The sequence below is a fragment of the Penaeus japonicus genome, unplaced genomic scaffold, assembly GCF_977035675.1.
Source record: "Penaeus japonicus unplaced genomic scaffold, GWHDUDI00000001_assembly GWHDUDI00000024, whole genome shotgun sequence".
Classification (NCBI taxonomy): domain Eukaryota; kingdom Metazoa; phylum Arthropoda; class Malacostraca; order Decapoda; family Penaeidae; genus Penaeus; species Penaeus japonicus.
Genome location: NW_028234426.1, coordinates 9,438,795 through 9,448,794, shown reverse-complemented (window position 1 = coordinate 9,448,794; position 10,000 = coordinate 9,438,795). Strand labels below are relative to the sequence as shown.

At 36.7% G+C, this 10,000-nt stretch overlaps 4 non-coding genes across 4 annotated transcripts; 3 read left to right on the top strand and 1 right to left on the bottom strand.

Moving 5' to 3' along the window:
- The first annotated feature begins 3,628 nt into the window (after positions 1–3,628).
- On the top strand, positions 3,629–3,701 carry TRNAT-AGU (transfer RNA threonine (anticodon AGU)). The gene has a single exon. It is a non-coding gene; the product is annotated as a tRNA-Thr (tRNA).
- A 1,067-nt stretch (positions 3,702–4,768) lies between these two features.
- On the top strand, positions 4,769–4,841 carry TRNAT-AGU (transfer RNA threonine (anticodon AGU)). The gene has a single exon. It is a non-coding gene; the product is annotated as a tRNA-Thr (tRNA).
- Positions 4,842–5,300: 459 nt separating this feature from the next.
- TRNAT-AGU (transfer RNA threonine (anticodon AGU)) lies at positions 5,301–5,373 on the top strand. The gene has a single exon. It is a non-coding gene; the product is annotated as a tRNA-Thr (tRNA).
- A 3,607-nt stretch (positions 5,374–8,980) lies between these two features.
- TRNAT-AGU (transfer RNA threonine (anticodon AGU)) lies at positions 8,981–9,053 on the bottom strand. The gene has a single exon. It is a non-coding gene; the product is annotated as a tRNA-Thr (tRNA).
- Positions 9,054–10,000: the final 947 nt, after the last annotated feature.

The following is a 10,000-nucleotide window of genomic DNA, read 5'->3' as shown; positions in this document are numbered from 1 at the left end:
GGATCACGATCTCCTGAATAGCAAGCGGACTCACTAATTCAAACACCTTTTCCAGGTCCAAGGGCTGGATTGTAAGGTATTTACCAGCAGTCAGTTACCAGCGAGTTTACCAGTCATGGCAAAGTGGGATTTATCAAGCGATGGTAAGTCACCTGGTAAGGGTAAATCGACTTTATCACCGTAATTTGATGGTAAATCGATTCCGCCAATCAGCGAACGTCTTACATGATTCTTTAGGCTCCTTTGACCAATCCCGTAACATGTAAACAAAACCTGATCCAACAGCGAAATAGATTTTATAGATTGCAGTCAAAAGAAAAGAAACAATGGCTCCACGCAATGGTGGTGTTATTTGTATCAATGTTTGCCAAAAAGAAATGCCAATTAAACCATGCAAATGAACAAGATTATGAATAATTTTATGTAAATCAATGCAAACACAAAAATAAACAAACAGTGAGGTGCAGTTTTTACTTTCTTCATATGAAGAAAGATAAAGAAGGGCAATTAAAAAAAAAAGAAAAAAAAAGTAATAATTATAAACATAAATTGGTTTGATTATTATTATCCATGTTCTTTAAAGACCTCCCTATCTATTTGTCAGTCAAAATCGCTCATTATTTGTGGAGCTTGTATTTTGCCAGAGGTTCGATAGGCGTGGAGGCCACTTCAATATCTATTGTTGTCCATTTCCAGAGTTCCGATAGGCGCGGTTGCTGCTTCAATCGTTTATTGAACTCTAACGTATGAATCATCAATTTCTGAATCAAATAACATTTATATATTTATATGTTTACTGTTTTTCAATTATGTCATTAAAATAAAATATGTCAAATTATTAATTCCACGTATTATTTTAAGTTATTGTAGGCCTATGACTAGGCTGCGTGAATATTATTTTCGCTTATTTCCTGTGAATTTTCTTTATTTTTGTCATGTTCATATGAAAATGAACAGTTGCCATCATTCTGATCATAATAGGTGTACATGCAAACTAAAGTATCTCCTTAGATGTTGATTTTTTGTTGAGATAAAGCGTGAGGAGAGAGTCGTTGCTGTAGTTACCAGTGGATATACCAGTGCTCCCTCCACTGGTAAATTTAGCATTGTATCTATCATGATAAGTTGTTCATAAATACCGATGCGGTCTGTTTACCATGATAATTGTAGTTAACAGCATATTTATCATGGTAAGTGCGTTGATGAATCCAGCCCCAGGGGCTGGATTCACTAGCATACGATGGTAAGGCATTTACCAGCTGTCAACTATCAGCGCGTTTACCAGTCATGGTAAAGTGGGATTTATCAAGCGATGATAAGTCGCCTGGTAGGGGTAAATCGACTTTATCACCGTAATTTGATGGTAACTCTGGTAACTCGATTCCACCAATCAGCGAGCGCCTTACATGATACATTAGGCTCCTTTGACCAATCCCGTGACATGTAAACAAAACCTGATCCAACAGCGAGATATTTTTGTTTTAAGAAAGAAATGATAAACATTTCTTCTGTGTTAAATTATTCCTATATAAATTAATTTCCTTGAAAGCATATTCTATTGCATGATCTTATGGGTCATATATAATGTAATGGTTTTCATAAACATGCTATTTTTCTTGTTTATACATTGCAGTCAAAAGAAAAGAAGCAATGGCTCCACGCAATGGTGGTCTTATTTGTATCAACGTTTTTCAAAAAGAAATGCCAATCAAACCTTTTCAATTAATAAGATTATGAATAATTATATGTAAATTAATGCAAACACAAAAATGATTTATATACTCATATGTATACTGTTTTTCAACTATGTCATTAAAATAAAACGTTTGAATTTGTCAAATTATTAATTCCATGTATTATTTCCAGTTATTGTAGCCCTATGACGAGGCTGCATGAACATTATTCTCGCTTTTTTTCCTGTGAATTTTATTTATTTTTGTCATGTTTATATGAAAATGAACAGATGCCATCACTCTGATCATAATAAGTGTACATGCAAACTAAAGTGTCGCCTTAAATGTTTATTTTTTGCTGAGATAAAGCGAGTTGAGAGAGTCGTCGCTGTAGTTGCCAGTGGACATACCAGAGCTCCAACCACTGGTAAATTTAGCATTGTATTCTATCATGTTAAGATGTTCATAAATACCGATGCGGTCTGTTTACCATGATAATTGTAGTTAACAGCGTATTTATTATGGTAAGTGCATTGATGAATCCAGCCCCAGGAAGACAACGACAGATCTGGTGTTGCTGACAGTGGTCAGTAAGGTGGCCATGCTGGGAGCTGTGCTCATGCCCCTTGTGAACCTATGTACTGTGACCAATGATATATCACACTTCACTTCAAATATACCTGCGTTGCTAATCCTCCAGGAATCAAAAAGAAGTCACCAGAGAACCAGTCTCTCTCTTCATCTCACCTTCAGGAGCAAGGCCTTACCATATCTCTCTTCTGTTGTCCAAAAAGTATCACCAGTTTCTTGTGAGACTCCTCTTCACATATTTTATAATAATGTATTTCATTTTTTTAAGTGTATATATGTGAGTATGACGGTGGGGGGGGGGTGTATTCTACAATTTCATTGCAAATCTGTATCTTTTAAAAGTATATATGTTGGTCTATGCTTTTATTTGTACAATGTTTTTTTTTTCATATGCATATTACTTCAGTTTATCAAGCTCCCTTATTTCCGATCACTCAGTTTGGTACAGCAAAAATCCAGTATGCTTAACACCAATCGTGAAATCTAAAGGACCACTCTTTAAGGTTAAAACATTTAAAATGCTATGGCCCATAAAATTACTTAATAATTCTATATTTAAGCCGAAATTCTAAATAGTGAACTGTTATTACCAGAGTACGGTATTTTCAGTCAAACACGAAGTACATTCACACTCGCAATAGTAGGCTGCATTCAGTTTACACTTAATTACAGGTAATCTACACTTAAAGTGCACTCAGTCTAAACAAAACAGGCTACAATACACAGAAGTTTACACATATAGAACACTCGTCCCAATTACATACCAGTCCTGGCATTTCAGCAATCGAGTTTCATTCATTATTACATAATTTAAGAGTTGTCAGATTATTTTTTCACTTCGTTTAAATCATCAAAAGCATAGGAAATCTGACCATTCTTCCTATATGTAGCTTGTATGATTTCATAAAGTTATCTCATAACTTTATGATAACAATTTATCCTAGGAAAACAATACACTGTAAGCTTACGATATTACATTCATTCGAAATATATATTCAGTAGATATCTAGATCTCTATTTATCTCATATACTCATTAAAGCATGCTGTCGTCACAAGATGAACAAGCAGTAATATCATCGTAATTGATTATCATACCCTATTAAACATCCACTTTGGTTTAGTGCTGTATCTTATATTCACGTTATTATGAACTTTTTACTTTTAAGTTAATATACAGTATGTCAGTGATCCCCTTTTTTCTCTTTCTTACCTTCACTTTCAGTACAGATCAATAATAGTAGTGTGGTAGGTTGAAAGGAAAGTATATATTCACAGTAGCTGACATACATAGTAAGTTAAACAGATGTTACAGTATTTATCTGTGACGAGAGTAAAATAGATATCATAGATTTTAGATAAATAAGCCTCCATAGCTCAGTGGCTAGAGCGCTGGTCTAGTAAACCAGAGGCCAGGAGTTCGATCCTCCTTGGAGGCACTGTGAATAAGAGTCTCATTTATACTACATTGAGGTGAACCTGCTGGAACCAAATGTGAACTTTGAGCTAGTAGTTTGGTTGTCACCATACATGCTGGTAGCACAGGGACATATTGCAGACACTGTAAATGGTCTGGGCTTCTCTTCTCATTCTACCTACACTGGTGATGTAGGATGTGCATTCTTGTTGTATATTATTGTTCTCTAAAGCTATGCTTGTGATTTTAAGCTAAACCTATTTTGGGGAATAGTACAAGAATTACAGTAATTATAATGATAATTTCTATATATATCTCTTAGAGAAAAAGTTAACGCTTAGAAACATAAAAAAAAAAATATCCAAATTTCTCCTCGTCAATATGGTCATGTCATCCAGATACTTCTCGTTAAATCGAAGCTTTCTTGATATTTTTTTTTAACAACACACAAAGGCAATTGATATATTTTCAGCAGAAATGTAATCATGAACATAGGGACGGGTAACGGGGATGTGCCAACGTGAGAAAAATGTGTTTAATGTGTTTCGTAGTATTAACTATAACCCTAAGAATTATATCTAGTAATTGAAGATAGATATTATAATTCTTGTATTATTTTCCAAAATTGGCTTAAAATCACAAGCATAACTTTAGAGAATGATAATACATAGCAAGACTGCACATCCTACACCGGTGGTGTGCAGGGCAGCGAGAGTGTTGGAGAGTTTGGGAGAGTGGAATATGATCTTTGTCTCTAACTGTATATTACATTTGTTCAAGCTCCAGACATTGGAGGGGAAAAAACTAAGGTATGGTTTATGCGAGGTGTTCGTATCATACGTTTAAAAACATTTATTTACTTTATTTCATTACGAATGAAATAAAGTATGTAGCTTTGGGAATACTTATATATGGAAAATATCAGATGCATTAGATTTTCAGTTAAAACAAAACAGTAATCACATGTATAATGGTAATATACTTGACAGATTAAGTGCAATACTTATGTTACATTTATGGAAGCCATATTTATTGCAACACCATCTAACACTTGTTAAAAGTGTGCTCTTCACTCAAGATTAATAGGAAGCCTCCATAGCTCAGTGGCTAGAGCGCTGGTCTAGTAAACCAGAGGCCAGGAGTTCGATCCTCCTTGGAGGCAGTGAGTAATAGTCTTATTTATACTACATTGAGGTGAACCTACTGGAACCAAATGTGAACTGTGAGGTAGTAGTTTGGTTGACATCACACATGCTACTGGCAGATATGAAGTTTGGTCTCCAGTGAAAATATTTACATTACCTCACACCTTGAACTTTGTGCAGGAAAGAAATTGGTAGTTTCTCTGCTGCCACGATTTATGGGAGGTGTTGCCTCCAGTTGGCAAAGCTGGAGCAATCCTTCAAGATTAAGGCCCAAAGTTGGTCTATGTGATCTGGCTCTGCCTGTCCTGTTTATATCTGCTTTTATTACCCATTTCTAGCCTACAACTCTCTCTACACCAGGCTATCTGGACTGACAACTACAGCTGCTTACAGCTGCAGGTCACATAGCAAATAGGATATGATAAAATGGTGGTAGAGCTGTTAAAAGTGTGCTCTTCACTCAAGCTTAGTATAAAGCCTCCATAGCTCAGTGGCTAGAGCGCTGGTCTAGTAAACCAGAGGCCAGGAGTTCGATCCTCCTTGGAGGCAGTGTGAATAGTAATAATATTTATATTACATTGATGTGCACCTGCTGGAACCATATGTGAAGTATGAAGTAGTAGCATGGTTGAAATCACACATGCTGCTAGCAGATATGAAGTTTGGTCTCCAGTGGAAATATTTTTGTTAGCTCACACCTTGAACTTGGTGTATGGTAGAAATTGGCCATTTCTCTACTGCAGAAAATTTATGGGAGGTATTGCCTCCAGTTGGCAAAGCTGGAGAAGTCCTTCAAGGCTAAGGCCCAAAGTTGGTCTATCATGATCTGCATCTGTCTGTCTCGTCTATATATTAATGCTGGCCTAGAACTCTCTCCATCCCAGACCATCTGAACTGACAAAGACCTTCTTACCAAAAGCAAACAAATGCAGGTCACATAGCAAATAGGGTATGATAAAATGGTGGTAGAGTTGAGGTGGTGGAGCGGGAACACGAGTTCATGGTAATCAATGCATGAATGATATTGAAGAGGGAAGGGATGATATATGTATACAAGAGACAATATGTGATCTTTTCAGTGTCATAACAGCATTTATCCTTCATAAAGTGTAGGCTATAAACAGTATAACAAACCTCGTCAGAGCTAATGTCACAGGTTAATGACACAGTGAGCCAAAAGGCGATCTTTGCTTGTGGCTGCGGGTGCCACAGCACAAAGCAGCCGTACTGGCATGGGCATGTTGCAGATGCTGCAAATGGTCCGGGTCATCTTCCTTTTCTCTTTCTGTCTGCACATCCTACACCACTAATGGCAAAAGTATTCACGGAAGCTAAGAGGATTCTTTTCGACTCTCACTGAAACGTGCATGTATGAATGTGAACTCGTAGTGGAGAATGCATTATACATGTACCCCAAAGCCAAAGCCAAAACTCACAGTGCATATACACATACATCCTGGTGCCAATCAGTTATGGTTATTATTAGATTCTACACCTTTAGCACCATTATGTCCGGCTTAAGAAGGTGTCCTTATAAGCTTCTGATAGTAGCTCTCCCATCCTATCCTGATTGGCTGCATAATTCGGGATAATAATACTTTTGCCTCCAAGGAGGATCGAACTCCTGGGGCTGGATTCACTAACATACGATGGTAAGGCATTTACCAGCTGTCAACTACCAGCGCGTTTACCAGTCATGGCAAAGTGGGATTTATCAAGCGATGATAAGTCGCCTGGTAAGGGTAAATCGACTTTATCACCGTAATTTGATGGTAACTCTGGCAATTCAATTCCGCCAATCAGCGACCGCCTTACATGATTCTTTAGGCTCCTTTGACCAATCCCGTGACATGTAAACAAAGCCTGAACCAGCTGCGAGATATTCTTGTTTCAAGAAAGAAATGATAAAGATTTCTATATAAATTAATTTCCTTGAAAGCATGTTCTATTGCATGATCCTATGGGTCATATATAATTTAATGGTTTTCAAAAACATACTATTTTTCTTTTTTATAAATTGCAGTCAAAAGCAATGGCTCCACGCAATGGTGTTATTTGTATCAACGTTTTCCAAAAAGAAATGCCAATTAAACCCTTCAAATGAGTAAGATTATGAATAATTGTATGTAAAGTAATGCAAACACAAAAATAATTTATATATTTATATGTTTACTGTTTTTCAACTATGTCATTAAAATAAAATGTTTGAATTTGTCAAATTATCTATTCCATGTATTATTTTCAGTTATTGTAGGCCTATGACGAGGCTGCATGAATATTATTCTCGCTTATTTCCTGTGAATTTTATTTATTTTTGTCATATTCATATGAAAATGAACAGTTGCCATCACTCTGATCATAATAAGTGTACATGCAAACTAAAGTGTCGCCTTAAATGTTGATTTTTTGCTGAGATAAAGCGAGATGAGAGAGTCATCGCTGTAGTTGCCAGTGGACATACCAGTGCTCCAACCACTGGTAAATTTAGCATTGTATTCTATCATGGTAAGTTGTTCATGAATACCGATGCGGTCTTTTTACCATCATAATTGTAGTTACCAGCGTATTTATCATGGTAAGTGCATTAGTGAATCCGGCCCCTGGCCTCTGGTTTACTAGACCAGCGCTCTAGCCACTGAGCTATGGAGGCTTCACATATGTAGAGAATTTAAAAAATACATATGTTATAAGTATTAAAGACAGTTTTGCTACCATAGATGTATCTAAAGCTTTGATTTGAATATATATATATATATATATATATATATATATATATATATATATGTGTAATGATATATTACCATATTATACTTGTTTATGTTTCAGCTGAAAATATATCGATCGCCTCTGTGTGTTCTAAAAAAAAATCAGGAAGGCTTCGAGTTAACCAGAAGAATCTGGGTACTTAAACGTGCTGACAGTGAGAAGTTTTGCCGAGGGGCGGGTGACGACGATGTGTTGAAGTGAATAAATACCTATTCTACTTTTTACTCTATTTTACTTTTTTGATTATTCTAAATGTTAACTATCTCCCTGAATTGAAGGGAGGGATTGAAGCTGGAAATTGTCAGTGTAAGTACTATAATTCTTTTATTATTCTCCAAAATAGGCTTAGCTTGAAATCACAAACATAGCTTAAGAGAACAATAATAAACAACAAGACTGCACATCCTATACCACCAGTGTAGACAGAATGAGAGGAGAAAAGCAGACCATTTGCAGCATCTGCATGACTGCTCGGTGCTGTGGCACTTGCAGCCGTAGGCACAGGTCGCCTTTCTCTTCTCTGTCCCATAGTGTTTTTTTTTTTTTTTTTTTTTTTTTTTTGGGGGGGGAGGGAAGGGTTGTTATTTATTTCTGGGTAGGACTTTTTGTGCATTCGAATATAAACGTTGAAACCAAATTATTGAATGAACAAAAAATCATAATTTCTAATCACTCTTCACTTATATAATTAAATTTGCAATCAAAAGGATAAGAAGGCAGATGAAAATAGACATTCCATAGTTTAATTTCCTAAACGAATGTTTATGGCTCACTGTGTCATTAACCTGTGACAGCAGCTCTTTTTGGTTTTAGTTATACTGTTTACGGCCTACACTTTATAAGGGATAAATGCTATGACACTAAAAAGAACTCATATTGTCTCGTGTTTATTGATCTTCCCTTCCCTTTCAATATCATCCATGCATTGATTACCATGAACTCCTGTTCACTCTCCACCTCAGCTCTACCACCATTTTATCATATCCTATTTGCTATGTGATCAGCAGCTGTAAGCAGCTGTATTTGTCAGTCCAGATAGCCTGGTGTAGAGAGAGTTGTAGGCTAGTGTTAATATAGAAATGGGTAATAAAAGCAGATATAAACAGGCAGAGTCAGATCACGATAGACCAACTTTGGGCCTTAACCTTGAAGGATTGCTCCAGCTTTGCCAACTGGAGGCAACACCTCCCATAAATCGTGGCAGCAGAGAAACGACCAATTTCTTTCCTGCACAAAGTTCAAGGTGTGAGGTAATGTAAATATTTTCACTGGAGACCAAACTTCGTATCTGCCAGCAGCATGTGTGATGTCAACCAAACTACTACCTCACAGTTTACATTAGGTTCTAGTAGGTTCGCCTCAATGTAGTATAAATAAGACTATTACTCATTGCCTCCAAGGAGGATCGAACTCCTGGCCTCTGGTTTACTAGACCAGCGCTCTAGCCACTGAGCTATGGAGGCTTCATACAAGTTTTGAGTGAAGAGCAAGCTTATAATAAGTATTAGATGGCATTGCAATAAATATGGCTCCCATAAATGTATTATAAGCATTGTACTGAGTCTGTCAAGTATATTAACATTATGCATGTGAAAATCTAATGCATCTGGCTGTTTAAAGAAAGTTTTCATATCTAAGTATTACTGAAGCTACATATTTGATTTCATCTGGAATGATTAATGGAGTATTGTCTTTAAATGTATGATACCAACACTTATCACATAAACCATATATCAAAATTTTCCCCTCCAGCATTAGGGGCTTAAACAAATGGAATGTACAGTTGGAGACAAAAATCATATTTCACTTTCCCAAATAACCTCACTGCCCTGCACACCGGTGTAAGATGTGCAATCTTGCTGTGTATTATTGTTCTCTAAAGTTATACTTATGATTTTGAGCTAAGCCTATTTTGGAGAATAATTTCCATCTTTAGTCAGTAGATGAAATTAAATTACCTTATATTCCCAACACCTGAATTCATTTGTAGATGAAAAAGTCACTAATTACACATCAGAATCATTTGCACTGTATGTGAAGCCTCCATTGGTCAGTGGCTAGAGCACTGCTTGACTGACTGATGCCAATCTACTTCCACTGCTTGACTGACTGATGCCAATCTACTTCCACTGCTTGACTGACTGATGCCAATCTACTTCCACTGCTTGACTGACTGATGCCAATCTACTTCCACTGCTTGACTGACTGATGCCAATCTACTTCCACTGCTTGACTGACTGATGCCAATCTACTTCCACTGCTTGACTGACTGATGCCAATCTACTTCCACTGCTTGACTGACTGATGCCAATCTACTTCCACTGCTTGACTGACTGATGCCAATCTACTTCCACTGCTTGACTGACTGATGCCAATCTACTTCCACTGCTTGACTGACTGATGCCAATCT